This window comes from Lissotriton vulgaris, chromosome 12 (genome assembly GCF_964263255.1).
Source record: "Lissotriton vulgaris chromosome 12, aLisVul1.2, whole genome shotgun sequence".
NCBI classification, from domain to species: Eukaryota; Metazoa; Chordata; class Amphibia; order Caudata; family Salamandridae; genus Lissotriton; species Lissotriton vulgaris.
The window spans coordinates 408,218,795-408,236,728 of NC_141700.1; the positions used below are offsets into that span (position 1 = coordinate 408,218,795).

A 17,934-nucleotide genomic window follows, 5' to 3' on the forward strand; every position below is an offset into this window, starting at 1 on the left:
ACACACACTCAGTCTCCCATACAAATACTTGGGCAACCAATCAATAACCCATATAGTTACTCATATAGCTACTTATCAACACATGCAACAGTTTACAGAACAACAGACATAATGATGCACAAATTAAGACAGCTTAGTCACTAACCCATGCACTCAGTGAGACACATTTAATCACTCACTCATACAGTCAGTCATGCACCTACTAAATCCTTCATCCAGACACTTATATATCCACTCATTCTTCAATATGTAAGAGATATTTTAACTTTACAGAAACATACAGTCACTGGATGTTGTCATCAGTGATGTCATCAGTGATGTCATTTGAGATGTCATCAGTGATGTCATCAGTGATGTCACTAACCATGTCATGAATGATGTAATATGTGACATCATCAGCAGTGGATTGCGGGTGCGCGATATATAGTTAGCGCTTATAACTATATATGGAATTTCAATGGTTTTATGCGAGTAAAATAAGGTTTTGTAAATGCAAATCCCTAACTATATATGGCCTAAAACCAATGGTTTTTTCATTGAATTTTCAAGGTTTTGTAAATGCAAATTCCTAACTATATATCCACTATAACCTATGGTTTTTTCTGTGATATATATATATATATATATATATATATATATATATATATATATATATATTTTGTATCTTTACTTGCATCTTTACTTTACTTTATCTTTACTTTATTTGTATCCTGTATATGTAATTTTAAGTGTATTTTTATAATTTTCCCTTTTTTTTTTAAGGTAAAATGTAGCCAAAGTTTTTTTTTTTTTTTTTAAACGAGGTAAGGGGCACAAGGAGATCGTAATGTGCAAGATTAGTAAGAGCTAAGGGGCCCAAAGGAGATCGCTAATGTGGAAGAACAAAAGCAGGAGCAGCCGATCGGGAAGCAGGAGTTGATCATTAAGGAGAGGGCGCAACCGAAGCGCTCGAGACAGCTGATCAAGTAAGGTTTGAGGAATGAACCTAGGAAGGCAGAGGGCGTCACGTCGCCGTTGCCAAGGTTCATTCCTCTACATGGATGCGCTCACGCTGGGAGCGAGTGTGTCGAGAGCGATAAATACTTAAAAATTAAATCAGGATCAAAGATTGAAATAGGGGTGAAAAGGGCCTATTCCACATAGTACGCCGATGTAGCAATGAGAGAGAGGGGTAAATCAGACCCGACCAAGGTCAGTGTCCCGCTGAACGCGAGGGTCTCGGAGAAATCTTTTAACGGGTCACAATTCTCGCAGGAGAAGGAGCGAGGGGAAACAGAAGTATTTCAAATAAGGGTGTGTAAAGCAGAGCGCTCAAGGCACACAAAGCGGATCATTTGAGCACAGAGAGCAGCCCGCACAAAGCGAAAGGTATGTGGAGAGAGGGAGCCACACACAAACACATCGGTGAGGAAGGGAGGGTGGTGGGTGGGTATAAAACGACGACCATAGATTGGAAGTCGGGATGGGGGGTGGGCAGGAAAGGAGCTTGAATAAGCTTGTAAAAGTCAGAATTGAACAGTAAGTTTAGTCAGCAATCGCATCTAGGATATTAAAGTAATCATCTAAGCAATACAAAATCAATATCTTTGCTTAAAATAGTGGCAAAGAAAGAAAGGTAGAGCCAACTTATTTGTTTGCGAGCCGCATTTAAAAGAGGCAGCTCTACTCCTGGCTTATATTGTTGCCGTGATGTCCTCTCATTCTTGTTCTTGTTCTTTATGATGTAAGCAGCTATTTGTGAGTTGCATTAAAGGATCAATGGATAATGTAGCCTCCTTGTCTTGTAATAAAATCCTAAATAGCATTAGACAAATGTATTTATGCTACTTTTTCGTCATTATCATGATTGGATTTTCTAACATTGCGTTGCAGGTTCATGAAGAGGACTTCAAGATTTGGTTACATGTTCTTCATTCACATATTATATTTCCCCTGAAGAAGGGTTCAGAAGAACCCGAAATGCATTGGGATTGATGTTTTAAACACAGTTTGAAAAATTTAGTTTTGCTTTACATTGTACAGAAGATTGAAATCATTAATAAGATGGCTTTTAAAGACGAGAATTCAGTTAATTCTGTACTATGTCAAGCATAATGATTTGTTGTTTTTTGAAAAATTTGAAATGGATTTAGCATTGATAAATTACACAAATATACAATTCAAAATTGGTATAGAGTATTGAAATTCTCTTGAGACACTTAGTGTCTACAGCTGTGCATCATGTAGACTGTGGTTTTCCACCGTCTCCTATTTATTGTTAGTTTCTAAGATTGTTGGGCTACAACTCTCATACGTGAGAGCACGCACAATTCTTTCCCTAAGCACGATTAGGTTTAGATACATTCGAGTACAGTTGGTGTGCAGGACCACATTCTTAAATGGTATTTGGTTTTGTTGGGCCACGACGGGACGAGCCCTGTGAGAGGTCCTGGCTCAGTTCCAGCCCCATCACTACTAACCACTCTTCCTCATCATTAGGCCTGTCGAAAAAATAGGTTTTCCAATCATGTATCACTTTTAGGCCGTCCGGGAAGAGGAGAGCGTTTTTCAGTTGTGCCGCTTGCAGCTTCATTTTGATAGCTTGAAAGAAGGTCCGTTGGTGCTGTACCATTATAGTGTAGTCGGGGTAGAGCGAGATCCGCTGGTTTTCAAATTGGATCTGAGATATTCTCTTGCTTTTTGCAGGAGTACAACGCGGTCCCTGTAGTTTCATATTTTAACAATCAATATTAAACTACAGGAACCGCGGTGGCTCCCCAGCCTTTGGCACCCCTGTGGGATTCCTGTGCGCCCTTTCCATGCAGAAGTACTGGGATAAACGGTCCGGGCCACATATCTCTGAGCCAGGTTCTATACTAGTCAGGGCCTTTACATGTTCTTGGACCGTGTCTGCTAGCTTTCCGAGGTCTGCTCGTAGAAATGTGAGGCCACTCGTAAGGGCACCAATCTGCTGTTCTGTCGATCTACGGGAGTCTCTCACCTCTTGAAAAATCAGGTCTAGTTTGTTAGGGGGAGTCTCAATAGATTCAGAGGAGGAGGTATCCAGTGACTTGGATCTGGCAGAGGTTTCTGACCCTCCTAGGGGACCCCCTGGATTGGAGTTGAGTGTATTTTTTCCCCTAGGTCTCCCCATATTAGGTTCTCGCGTCTCTTTGGCGAGCCTGGCACGCCTTATGTGGAAGGCAAACACTCCCCATGTCAGACATATTAAAGGGGGGGGTGGGAGGTGTGAACCTGCTCACACGCTGCACTCTTCACGTCCCACACCCCAGTGTGTGGATTACGTTAGAGTGTTGGCTCGGGGGTGAGCAGCGGGGGTGGGGAGCCGATCTACCCACTGGTAGGCCGGAATGTGGAGTTGTATGAGCTGGAGTGTGGATACGCCACCAGTAGTATCAAGTGCAATGTAGCTTAGCCCGGGAACTGCGCAGTGAAAATTTAGTGCTGTGGCTTCGGGTGCACCTCTGGTCGCGTCTAGGTCCACAGTGTGCCACGTAGGAGTCCCAAATAGATCCCCACCAGTCCACAGACCGTGGCGGTCAGTGGATTGGGGGATGGATGTTACACCCCACTAGGTGTTCATTGGCCCCTGATAGTAGTCCACGGTCATCAGAGTGCTCCCCAGATATTCGTGGGCATGGTCGCTTCCAGTGTTCTGCGGCCGCGGCAATGGCCACTACAGCATGGGGCTCAGTGTGACTGCATGGTCCGACACAAGAGGCAGCGCCGCCGCCAGGTGTGGGGAGTTCGTGTCTGCCAGTAGGTCTCCAGGTAGGGTGGAACGCGTCGCCTCTGCCATAAGGGCTCAGTAATTTAGCCCCTAGCTACCCCTATATCCTCAGCAGGGGGTGGTTAAACACGCAGCACCTCAGCGGGGCTAGTGGCAAGGGGGGGGATCGGCCACCTCTCGCACAGGCCCCAGCGCCTGCCCCCACACTCATCACCAGGCCGCAAGGCTGGGCAATCTTGTGTTCGAGGCATGTGGGCTGCTGAATTCATATCTGTGCATAGATCGCCGCCTAGTGTTGGGTCCGGATGATTGCACATTGTTGTCCTGGAAGAGTCTTCGAAGTATCACAAGATAGGTGGCTCTTCCCCTGGACTACAGTGCGCATGGGCATCGACTCCATCCTTCGATTGTTTTTTTCCGCCATTGGGTTCGGATGTCTTTGAATTCCCTCTTGTCGGAATCAATAGAAAACTTTCTTGAGACTAAAAGGTCTTTAGTCTAATACGTCGGTATAGTCTTGCGTTCGGTCATAGTTCTTCCAGGTAGGTTCCGAGCCGGATTCTCTACACCCGCGTGCTCTCGGCGCGGAAGGCCCAGTCGACGCTCCAGACCTATCGACCGTCCATCATGGAACGAAGTCCATTCAAGAGATGTTCCGTCTGCAACTCGAAGTATCCCCACATCGACGTCCACCCGGTGTGCAACAAGTGTCTGTCGCCGGACCACAATGAAGCCAAGCGTATGGCTTGTTCACGCTTCAGGTCCAAGAAGACGCTTAAGCTTCGACGAGCTGCGCGCCAGGAGGCCCAGCATTTTGCACTGGCACCTGTGGACATCTTCGATGCAGGGGATGTCGAGGACGAATCTATCCAGGACATTTCTAAGTCGAACCCCGCATCGGATGTCGACTACGACGCGGATGCAGAGATGTTCGAGGCCGAAGAAGTCGTCGACGAGGTAGGAGACGACGACGGGGCCCTCGGGCCATGGAGGATAGCTCGGATGAGGAGCTACCTCAAACTGACTCTGGGGCCGTGCCAATTCATTAGGCTCAGGTCGAGGGATCGCCTTCAGGCCTTACCCAAGATCTTACTATGGGTTCTACGGCCCCGCCTCCGGGCTCGGCCACGGACATTGCAGTTGAGCCACTCCCTGGCAAAACGAAACCGAAAGTGAAACCTACGGTCTTGACTTCAGACACTGCGCAGGTGCCGTCCTCGAAACCGAAAGTGCGCATCTCTTTGATCGGCTCCAAGGCCTCGGAGCCGAAGACGCCGAAGGTGGCTGTCGAGCCGAAGGCTCAAGTCAAGGGCGTCGAGACGAAGTCTGCCGCGCCGAAGACTAAAGTGAAGGTGGTCGAGCCGAGCGCGTCGGCGCCGAAGACTGTCGACGCCGGCAAAAGCCTCAGCGACCCAAAGAAGGCTATCGGCGACCCGAAGAAAGCTCTCGGTGACCCGAAGAAACGGCTGGATGACCCGAAGGTTCTCGCGACTCCGCGTCAGCAGGACAAGGCCAAGGGCACCGCGCCCCGAGAGTCGACTCCAGGTGTGGCCTCGAGGGATTCCATTGAACGGGCGCGCCCATCCGCCGCGTTCACCAAGAAGGTGACGGACTCCCTGCAGCGCATCAGGGACGGGACCGCGTCAGTCGGTCCAAAGGATCCTCCGCCTACGAAACCGGTGGAGAAACCACTTAAGGCGTCCACGCCCATCCATTCCACGTTGCCGCCAAAGACGGCGCCGAAGGCTTTCGCTCCTAAGGCAGTCGCCAGCGTGCCCGAGAAGGTCTCCTCGGCGCCGAAGTAGTCTGCGGTGGTCCCCGGCCCACAACCTCGACGACCTTCAGTGGACGAGCATCAGGAACACTTCATCGATGCCGAAACGGACAGGCTTTCCCTCCACAAGCGGAAAATCACCCCAGAACGCCCAATGGAGTCTTACAAGATCCCTCTCAAGAAAAAGAAGGACTCTGCTTTCACTCCCGTCTTGGTGGAACCACTTTCCCCACAGACTCATAATGTTTCGCCCACTTACTCGGATGTGGACGCTGGAGAGGGGGATGATGAGGATGAGTACAGTTATCCTGTCTATACAGACCCTGAGGATACCAACGAACCCTGGGCCGCTGGTGGTGACCCAGGGGATCCTCAATCAGGACAAGACCCTCAACTATTTTCAGCAAAAACGTCCCCTACAGAAGATTCTGCAGCTTTCAATGCCCTCATTGAGCGGGCAGCTAACAATCAACGTCCAGCTCCATGCTGACCCTGTGGATGTCGACTTCCTTTTTGATACCTTCTCAGTCTCATAAAAAACTGTTAAGACTCTGCCTATGCTGAAAGGTGTTTTAAAGCATGCTGCTGAGATCTTTAAAGAACCTACCTGGGCGAGGGTGATAAACCCTAGGATTGAGAAAAAATACAAGTCAGCGCCTACTGATCCTACCTACATCAAAGGACAGTTGCCTCTGGAGTCCCTTGTCTCGAATGCCCGGAAGAGGGCTAATTCTCAGACTACGGGTGATGCTCCTCCTCCAGGCAAAGAATCCAAGGTCTTTGAGGCATCGGGGAAGAGGGTAGCAGCACAGGCAGCCAACATCTGGCGCATTTCTAACACACTGGCGCTTCTGGCTTCTGGCGCGGTATCCTGGACCTCAGGCCACTCAACCATTACATCCTGTCGGAGCACTTCCATATGCTGACTCTGCAGCAAGTGCTCCCGTTGCTCAGTCAGGGGGATTTTCTCGCAACTTTAGACCTAAAGGATGCGTACTTTCACATTCCACTGCACCCTTCACACAGGAAATACCTCCGGTTCACCATACAAAACCAGCACTACCAGTTCAAGGTTTTGCCTTTCGGTGTCACCACGGCACCCAGGGTGTTCACAAAGTGCCTGGCTACAGTGGCGGCGCATCTCAGGCGACGGAACATCCACGTCTACCCTTATCTGGATGACTGGCTCATCCAGGCAAAGTCAGCCCAGCAGTGTGCCGCCCACATGTCCCACACCATTCACCTCCTGCACGATCTGGGATTCTCACTGAATTACCCAAAATCCCACCTCCAGCCCGCCCACATACGGCAGTATCTGGGTGCGACTATAAACACTCTGGCGGCCACAGCACAGCCGAATTCAGTGAGAGTCTGCAGCATTCAATCGCTGATACAAAAATTCAGACCTCAACACTCGCTTCCAGCAAGAGTGTTCATGCAGTTGATAGGCATGATGGGCTCTGCATTTCCATAGTCCCGCACGCGAGACTACGTATGCGTCCGCTTCAGGAGTGTTTAGCACGTCAGTGGACTCAGGCTCACGGGCAGTTAAAAGACCTAGTGTTGGTGAGCGGTCGGGCATACAACTCTATGCATTGGTGGAATCCACGAAACCTTTGCAAGGGCCGACCGTTCCAAGAGCCTGTGCCACAGATCATCCTGACAACGGACGCCTCTCTCCAGGGATGGGGAGCTCATGTACTCCATTACACAGTGCAGGGACTATGGACGCAACAGCAACGGAAGATGCACATCAATGTTCTCGAACTGATGCCAATCTTCATGGCATTCAAAGCCTTCAAAGTACATCTGTGCAACAAGGTCGTGTTGATCCGGACGGACAACATGACAGCCATGTACTACATTCAAAAGCAGGGAGGAACACACTCGCCGCAGCGGTCTAATCTGGCTCAGAGCATGTGGAAGTGGGCCATTCAAAGGAACATCTTCCTCATGGCAGAACACCTCCCGGGCAAGGACAATCAGATGGCGGACCTGCTCAGCAGGCACAGCCACCAGATGCACGAGTGGGAGATACATCCATCAGTACTCCAACCGTACTTCCAAAGGTGGGGTCATCCAGAGATAGACCTGTTCGCCACAAGGGAGAACGCAAAATGCCAAAGCTTCGCCGCCAGGTTCCCACACCCACAGTCGCAGGGCAATGCGATATGGATGAACTGGTCAGGCAAATTTGCGTACGCTTTTCCCCCAACACCTCTGATACCGCTGGTGGCACGCAAGCTCAGGCAGCACTCGATGACTCTCATCTTGGTTGCTCCAACTTGGGCTCGCCAACCATGGTACAGCACGTTTCTAGAACTGTCCGTGGTACCGCATCAGAGGCTACGTCTCACACCCAGCCTTCTGACGCAGAACCATGGCAACATTCAGCATCCAGATCCGCAACAGCCTGGCGATGTGGCTCCTGAAGTCTGAGTTTGGCTACCTGCACTTGCCTTCTGACTCATGGACATCATTCGGGAGGCAAGGAAGCCCACCACCAGAGCATGCTATGAGGCAAAATGGAAGCGGTTTGTCATTTATTGTGCAGACCACAACATTAACCCGCTAGATGCGTCTATTCAGAATATCATTTGTTACCTTTTCCATCTGTACAAATGTAATCTGACCTATGCTTCCATTCGCATACATCTATCTGCAATGGCCGCTTATCTCCAGAACAAGCAGCACCTCTCACTCTTCAGAGGGCCTGCCATTAAGGCCTTTCTAGAAGGACTCAGCAGCCCTACATGCCAAGAACAGATGCATACTGGTAAGTAGCATATTCGCTTTCCACGGAGTCCGGCGTAGTACCAGCCCCCGCTGTGTCCGGAGGCCGCGACCAGTCACCAGCTAAGGGACGCCGATCGTCGTGTAGCAGCAGGAAACCCAGCTGTTGGTGGCATATGGGTGTCAAGGGATGTTCCCGATGGTTTTTTTAGGCGATTTTGTTCATGCTGGTGAGTCTGCAGGCAAAGTCTCAATCTTGTGTCTGTTTTCCACCTCTAAGGATTTCTGTTTTCTTTCTGCTGCGTTTGTTTTTTGGCACTCATTCATAAGTTTGTCTTGGTTGGGCATACTGACAGCCTGTTATCATTGAGGTTCTAGAGCATTGGGATCTTGACTATAAGGAAAATATGGCATCTATACAGTTTAACTGCAATTTGAAGGATTGAAACAGTCAGGCAAAGAGCTGGGGAAAGTGTTTAAAAGCAGTGGTAGATCGTTTAGCCTTGATTGGCGCTTGTATCTAATTAGGATGTTTGGAACTAAAAAGCTAACCATGACAAACATGACACACATTGCACATTACTTGCAAAGAGTGTAGCGAGACTGTTCAGTTTGCAGTAGTCCAGCCATGCACTATGTAATGCACAGCATCATCTAGGCAGTTTCTTAAAACAGAACATATATCCAGCACTGTACACCTAATGGGAAAGACCTAATAAGGAACACTGCCGGACCGGCTTTTGAAGATGGTAGTCAGACCAGCTAAATCCGTGTATGTAACCAAGATGCTTTGCTGTAATGCTTGATGTTAACACCTTGTTTGATGCAGAAATGTAGCATCCGCTTTTGCTTGGATGTATGTATAGGCCATCCAGCCACCTCACCAGTGATAAAAGAAATGGTGGTATGAAATGTGAGTAGAAGCAAGCTCCTTACAAAACTGCAACCTTAAATGTGATGGATTTAGAGTCCTTGCTTTTAGACAAATAACACATGAAGTGTGATTACGAGTGTAGTGTACCCAGATAGAAGATAGAGATTGACTTGAAGTTATGTAATATTAAAATATAGAACGCAAACACTCAAATTTAAAGTATTGGTCCTAAGTAGGACTAGGGAAGAGACTAACGCATGTGTAATGTTGGATTTTTCTATTGTATATACAGCATTGAGTTTATAGATCTTGTAAACGATACAAAGCTCCAATACTCCTCTCCTCATCCCTCCCAAATTCAAGAAAACCAATGCTCTCACCAAATCCTTCTTGGAGACCGCCACCAGAATTTGGAATTCCCTTCCTAAGAAACTTCGTGACAACCAATACCACTTTCACTTCATGAAAAATGTAAAACCATCTCTTCTCAACTAATTCCTAAACTCGTCCACCTAGATACCTGTTTGATCTACCAAATACCTCGCCCAACAAATGATCTGCTCCCTCTGACCTCCATTCCCCCTATTTACTCGACCTCTGCCATATACTGTACAAATATATGCCTTCCACTTGTATCGATCTCCTATTTACAACCTACTTGCCTTATAGTGTATGACTTTTCCCCTCCCATTTCATGACACCTCCTATGGAAGATGTATATGTAATCAATGTAAAGCTGTATTTTGTATGACTCCTTCCTTCCCACTTTTTTTAAGCCCCTTGTAAACAATGTTGATATAATCCAAGTAGAGCACTCTGGTGCCCTTGGGTCAGGTGTGTGCTATATAAAACCAAACAAATAAAATAAAGCCTTCTAGCTGCAGATTCCTTACCTTAGAATATTCCCCAGGTGACAGACTGGATCTGGATATTTTGGAGCAATCCCCTTACGCACAGGTAGGTGGTATCGGTTGGCTCCATGTGGGATTGTTGGCGTCGCCTGCGCCTGAATTGACTTGTGTGGTGCCTTAATAGGTGCCATCCCAGTATGCTAACCTCAGTTCCTGCTTTTCTGCGCCATCTGCCCCTATATGGACAAGCTTCCTTCAGTGCCTTTTTGATTGATTCTTTCAACATTTTGTCGGAATAGTGTGCCTTTTCCCCATTTTTTTAATAGAATGTGTCTAAAGAAACCCACTCGGGTCAAACCTTGTGGACCCTGTCATAAACAGAAGTTGGTGACAGGACCCTCACTTGGTGTCTGGAGAGGTGCCACGACTCTGCGTCATGTGTGCAGTGCAGGACCATGAACCCCCAGGCCATCTGCCAGTGTGCCATGAAGTTCTTGGCTGCTCGCCAAGCAACTCCAACCCACTCCAGATCCCGTTCTTGTGGGAGGTCCACTCCTAGAGTCACTTGCGTGAGTCCTTGTCACACTCCTGGATGACTTCAGGTAAGTCTTATAAAAAATAGTCCAAGAAGTCGAAGCTCTCTTAGACTTCTCCGTATCGCTCCCATACTTCGGACGACGCAAGAGAATGACGGTACGAATCCAGGCCACAGGCTTAGGTTGTTCTTGTACAGTCGGTGTCCGAACTTAGGTCCACTCATTACTTTCTGGAACGACTCCCGCCCAACTCCTAGAGTTTTATGAGGCCATGAGCCTCATCTTTAGGTGGCTAAAGCCCTCCGGAGCACCCTCTAGCCCCACTGGTTCGGGATTGTCTTCAACTGGTTCTCTGCCCTTAGTGCCAATCGACATCACTGGATCAATTTGTGGATCTGAATCGACTCCAGTTGCAGCTTGGCGACTACATCCTGGGACTGTTAAAGTGACACAGTTCTCAGCACCAGCAGTGCTGAACCCATTGTGATTCCTGACACTGATATGAGCCTGACCGGCGTTGGTTCGGCCACCGGTCAGGCCCACATGGCCTGAATTGGAGATGGAACTACAACAGGACATTGATCCAGCCACTTCATACGGGTAAGATTTGACTCTGATTCTGCCCCGCCTCCAGTGATGGTGGATTGCTCTGGCGGATAGCAGGTCGGCGTTCTCGCGTCCCTGTAATTTTTGCATCCTGGTATGCCGTATGCTGTGAAGGGGAAAGGACGGTTGCAGATGGTGGTTTTTTGAGTAAAGCGGCAGCGGCAGCTTCCTTGGACATTGTTGAACAGTGTTGTCTTGCTGCCCTGCGCTTTGCATTTTGGAGAGTAGAAAAACGTGTAGCAGCAGCTGATCCGAGGACGCGGAGGTTGGGCCATTTTCTACTGCTGCGCTGCATGGTGCTTGGCGGGTCGGTGAGATCTCGACCTCTTCTAATCTAATTTGAGCAGAGCGTTAGTTCCAGCAAAGGCCCCCCTGGATAAAAACTTGACTGGAGCATTAAACAGAGTGGGGAAGAGGTATCTGGCTATCTGAAATTGAGTCCCAAGGCGTTTGCTTGATTGACTGCTGGAGTTGTTGGGGCGTACCTGAACCTTTTTGCTCGCCCTACCACCACCTCTCGCGGCCCCCGCTCCGCGGGGGCCGCTCGCCTGCCAGTATTTTCTAGTGCCTCGTTGGGAGAGTGCACGGGACCGGGAGGAGGTGCCTAGGACCTTGAGGTTTGCGGGACTGCGAGGACCAGCCAACAGCGCGGCGGGTCATTAGCCGCAGCTGGTCCTCTTCCCGTCCCCGTCCTTTGCTATTTTAGTCCCGCCCCTTCCACGCACGCGGGACAAGCCCGGGCCAAGGGCGGGCCCGTTTCAGCCCGTTTCAGCCCGTTCCTGACCGGTCGGGACCGGACCGGGCCCTTTCCCTTGGTTTTATTTTTTGCTCCTCTTGCGGCCCACCTAGGATCAACTGTGTGGACCATGTCTGGCCGCGAGCTAAGGAGCAGATCAACCCTGGCTCGTGGCTCTATAGCGGGAGGTATGGAGAAATTCTTAATCAGAGCCAATTCATTAATTGAAACTGAAATTTCTGTTTTGGAAAAGCGATTATCGCAGGAAATCTCTACTACTAAGAGATCTTCTTTGGGACCAATTGCAAATGTTAAAACCCCTGATAGGAACTTGGTTCCAGCTCTACTTGCGACTAGTACTGGGGAAACAGACATTTCTAGCCGAGCGGATGAACACGATTCGCAGGACTTGGACATTTTGGTCAACCAAATTTTGCCTGAGATTAATTCACTCCTTGACAATCATGGTACTAATCCTACTGTTACTGTGGAAACTGTTACTAGTACGCTGGAACAAGGGCGCAAGGAAGGGGCAATTCCTAAAAGGAAACGTGTGTACAATAAAAAAGATGGAAGTAAGGCTAAAATAGCCAAACATCAGAGTGGTAATAATTCATCAGCCAGGCCCACTGTTGTACCCGTAGAAACTGCAAATGGGACAGTTGATTTAACTGTACCCGATTCTGGTACTCACTTGCAGGCCCAGCCTCCCATCGATTTGTCTATTGAAAGTCTGGGTGCCCTTTTTAAATCCTTATTATACCCCCTAGAGGCCAAACTGGAACAAATCGAACTTAGAATGGCCAACATTGAGAAAGTCACATCTGACTTAAGAGAAAACTTAAGTGTGACTATTAAGCCGGCTGTTGCTAGCAATGCTGTTTGCCAGAAGGGGGGGACACCACTTATTGCAGATAGTAGACCCCTGAGTCAACCAGGCCCTATTCTGACTTGCCAGCAGCCCCCCCAGCAGACTACTGACCCCTTGCCTAATGTCAATGGAAATGCCAGTATTAGTAGCAAAGATACCTGTAAGCCTATCCCATCTGCCCAAGAAAATGAGTGTAGAGTTAACAATCCCTTACTACCCAGTCTACCTCCTGAAGCTAATCGTTTGATGGTTGTTCTGGCTGGCGTTCCACCTCTAGAGGAGGAGGCTAGAGAAACCTTTATCTCCCTGAAAAATAAGGTTGTTAGATGGCTGAACTGGAACAGACCCTTGCCCGCCCACTTTTCTAGTGAAATTATAATATTAAGAAGGTTACCCTGGTTAGATAAGACAGCCAAATCAATAAATGGTGATTGTATTAGTTAATTTTAGAGACCCTAGAACTGTTTCCTATATTTGTGCAGGTTCTAATAAGTCATCTGATTCCACCGTCCAGATACTACCCTTGTCCTTCTTTTATCCTCCGAATTGTACGGTTAATGCTAGAAGGACTGATGATTGGGTAAGGGTGGATCGTAGAGGAAGAAATAGGGGGTTCTGTGGTAGATCAGGCCATATGCCCGTCCCTCCCTCCTTTTGCGATAACAATCGCTTTAGCTGTTTAGATGCAGTTGACGGACTACCCCCTGCCTTTCCGATGTCATTTGTAGGCGTACTTGATGAGGGGATCAACGCTTTCCCTGTGGGGCCTGTTGACCAATTGGTGAATGAACACCCAAGGCTGCAGACCCTGTAGGGATAAATTACCAGCCCAACTACGTCCCATCTCCAGGTAGCATGCATACTGTAGGCTCGGGGGCCCCAACGCTACCTGGGATCCCTTGCACGCCTTTGGGCGAGGTTTTAAGCCCTGGTGGGGGGAACCATGATAAATGGTATAACCTCGTAAGTTGGAATATTGCTGGTTGGCGTAGAAAAGAAGACTCTCTTGGTTTGCGGGAGCTCGTTAACAATTATGACATACTATGCCTACAGGAGACCTGGTCAACAGAACAGATACATTTTGATGGGTATATTTCCTTTAACCTCCCGGTTCAGAGTTCTACTATGGGCAGAGCTAAAGGTGGCCTTCTGGTATTACTCTCTGTAAACCTCCCGGTGTTAGTTAAAACTTACATAAAGATTGGGTTTCATTCGCAAGTGCTCTGGCTGCAGCACAGTGATGGCCGTAACGTCCTTTTGATCAATCATTATAATAATGTGTTTGATCCCTCTAGCTCCTCAGTAGTTAATGCATTAGATCTTGCACTTGATAACTTATATGGGTCCAATTGTGCTCCTTTTGTCATTATTTGGGGAGGGGATTTTAACATTGCTATGTGTCCTTTCTCATTTTTGAATGTTTGTGGATTCAATGGGGACAAAGGGGAGGACTGTGCTCATTTTATTCACTGCCCGTATGGAGAGTCTCTGAATTTACTTTTGATCAAATATGATTTGGTTATATCCCAACCCGCAAAAGATAGCGAGGGTAACTCTGTCCTGACCTTTACTGGCAGGAATTCTGCCACTGTAATCGACCATCTGTTGATTTCAGAGAGCATTATCCCCATTTGTAACACACCGATTGTCCTAGACCTGGTCCTTAGTGACCATAACTGCATTACTATGTCTCTCTTTATCTGGGGTAAAAAAAATCTTGTTGCCTGTATGATTGTCGATAGCATATTTCTGTGCAGGCCGAATGGCACTAGGATTAAATGGTGTAGGGATAATTCGGAAAGGCTCCTGATAAAAATTGTGGCCGCCAGTATCCAACTGTTGGACAGCTGCCTTGATGATTATGCAGGTGCTGTCTGTATCCTTGCTGGTTTAAAAAATATTAATGAGTTAACCAAACAAATTTTAACATCCACCAAGGTCAATAGAAAGAGGGACAACATAGGGTGGTTCGATGGGGCCTGTACCAAGTCCCTACGCGAATTGAAAAAGGCATTATCTAAAAGTCCTAGGGACAAGGGAACTATTATTAATCTCAGGGCAATTTACAAAGATCACCTCAAACGTAGGAAGCAAGAGCTTCGCGAGGAAGCCTGGGACAACCTTGCTAAGGCGGTAGAGCTCTCTAACAGTAAGCTCTTCTGGGACACTGTGAATAGCCCCTTCCTTAAGCAAGAGGATTTCCCCGTCCTAACAGTTCAGGTTAGTGAGGAAAATTGGGTTTTGCACTTTTCCAGCATATTTGACCCTGGGAGTGGAGACATCTTAGGCCCCGGGATCGATGTCTGTGGCCCAGCTCTACCCCTTAATATTACAGTTCAAGAGGTGGATATCGCTATCCAGAGTTGTAAGGGAGGGAAAGCCCCGGGGCCAGATGCGGTACCGATTGATCTGTATAAAGCAGATCCTTTGCTCTGGGGCCCCTTTTTGTCCAAGGTTTTTAATGCGGCAACTATGGAAAGCATCCCCTCAACCTGGGGTGAGTCTATAATTATTCCAATATTTAAGAACAGAGATAGAAGTGAGGCAAAAAACTATCGACCTATCTCCCTCTTAGACTCATCACTGAAAATAATGAGCAGGGTACTTTTGGTGCGCCTAGAGGAGTGGGCAGAGGCTAATGGTATCCTGGCGCATTCTCAATATGGGTTCTGTAAGGGCCTCTGTACCATTGAGCAGTGTATTAACCTTGATCTTATTATCGGGAAATATACACGGGCGAAGCAGGGTTCATTGCTACTCTGCTTTGCTGATCTATCCAGCGCTTTTGACCTGGTAGATCACGCTTTACTGTGGACCACCCTATTCGATTTGGGTGCCCCCGCCGCAATCATTCACTTTTTGGCTAGATTGTACACTAAGCTATCGGCTCGGATGCGTTTTGGTCAAGCGGGGGAATGCACCAATAATATCGTTGTCCAGTCTGGTATCAGGCAAGGCTGTGTCCTTGCCCCTCTCCTTTTCTCCCTTTTTATCAATGCTCTCGACACGGATTTGAAATTGGTTAATTCTGATGCACCACAAGCTGCGGGCCAAGCAATTCCTGTGCTGCTCTATGCAGACGATACGGTCCTTTTATCAAGAACACCTTTAGGCTTACAGAGACTTATGGATAGATTTTCAGATTTCATTAGGGGCAGGAAATATCAATAATTCCAAAACAGTTTATTATGTCCTGTGGAAAAAAGTAAGGAAATTAAGATCTTTCCAGATCGAAGAGCAAACAATTCAGGTAGTAGATAAATTCTGCTACCTGGGCATTACCTTTAGCAGTAGTGGCATATGGACACAGGAGGTTTTAAACGTCAAAGCTAAAATGGGCAAAAGTGCCTTTGGCATTTTTAAATTTGCTTCCTAACTGGGTAGTAGACGTGTACATGACATGTTGCATATATATCGTCATCGATGTGTCTCAGTAGCTCTTTATGGTTCTGGAGTTTGGGGCCACTGTCCTCATGGGGATCTGCAAGTAGAGGAAAATAAATTTCTTTAAAAACTCCTCTGCCTCCCAACATCTGCCTCTACTGGGCTGACACACCAGGAAGTAAGGTTGGAGTATTTAACAGACCTCATTGGACTAAGACCCCTACTAGCCTGGCGATCGATATGGGCAAAGGAGGAAACAGGCTTCACCAGGAGAAGCATTAATGATTGACTCATTTTGGACAAATGCTCCTTGATCCCCTGGCTTAATTACGTGGTTACATCTTTTAAAGATATATATGACCTGAACGTTTTAGAAGATGCAGCCAGTGCTATTGATATCCCCAAGAAGGAGCTAAAACTTACATATCTGGGGGAAAAAGCCAAACTTCGTAGTGACGCCTCAAGCCAGCTCTTAACCCATCAATTTTATTATGATAACAACTTGGTTAGTTCTGGCTTTCCAAAGTATTTAAAGGTGGTCACTTGGCCCTCTCATCGGTACGTCCTCACTAGGTTAAGATTAGGTATTGTACACAATTTGGTGGCCTTCCCCTGTATAAAAAAAAATCCCTCTGTTTACTGCCCATGTGATGGGAGCACGAAGCAAAGTACTATTGTGCACTTTTTGTTTATTTGCCCTTTGTACTTGTACTTTCGTATTGCTTATCTTAAGCCACTTTTTTTAAAATACTCTGTGTCGTCTGTTAATTCTGCTATGAGGCTGCTATTTGCACTTGATGAACCTGATGTGGTATTTTTTATAGCTGTATATATCCTGAAATCTGTGGCTGCTAGGAAAAGCATGGTCTTTTCTTTTAATTAACCAATGGTCATTGCCTATGATTGATGACCCCCTATTTTATCGTCATGTTATACTTGCTGTGTTTTTATGTGCTTTTATGATTGTTTTTAATGATCGAATAAAGCTTTCCAAACTGAAACTGACTCTGATTCTGAACAGGGATTGTGACCACTTGAATATAAGATGGACGAGAAACCTGGAGCAAAGCGGCAAATTCTGCTGCACACACAGTTGGCGCTATGGAAAATTTTATCATTAGAGTTAATTCTCTTTTGACTCACGAAATTGCTACCCTGGAGCGCAGACTTCCCCAGGGAATTGAGAACGCTAAGCGGTCCTCCCTAGGCCATATTGCCAAAGCCTTAACCCCCGCTAGACAGGAACTACCAGTGGAGGTTAATGTATTATTTATTATTACTCCATCGAATGGAGTTAGTGGAGAAGTGTGGCTCAATGGTTAGAGCGGCAGACCCTGATGCAGAGGTCTAGCCGGGACCAGGGTTCAATTCCCCGCCTCGGCGGGTCTTGGGCTCAAAATTCCACGGACCTGATAATTCTCGCCTCGGTGCCTATTTCAATCATGGAGTCGCACTCTGCAACTCTAGGCAATAGCTTGCTTAATCTCCACAACGGCCCCCACAACTCTAAGGATGCCTGGCCTCCACCTTGGGGGTGCCCAGGAGTGGACGCCTCACAGGGAAAGCCAGGATGGGTTCCACAGCGGTATTCGTACAAGCGCCTTGAGACCCTTGCGGTGAGTAGTGCGCCATACAAGTATCAATTTACATCGAATCAAGAAAGTACTGCGGTTCAACCGAGGGTTTCCCCTTTGACAATTTCCGTTATCTCGGAGTTAGTCCCATCATCAAGCACTGTAGTCATACCATCTGTAAATGAGAATGTTGGGTTACATAATCAATCCCACAAAGGGCATAGGGAAGGAGCAATCCCTAAAAGGAAGCGTGGGCCGCATACAT

The 17,934-nt window shown here is 47.5% G+C and overlaps 1 protein-coding gene across 5 annotated transcripts in view; it reads left to right on the forward strand.

The window, feature by feature from the left end:
* The window catches only part of CHD9 (chromodomain helicase DNA binding protein 9), a 2,197,083-nt gene that overhangs the window by 496,798 nt on the left and 1,682,351 nt on the right, over nt 1-17,934 (forward strand). The window lies entirely within an intron of this gene.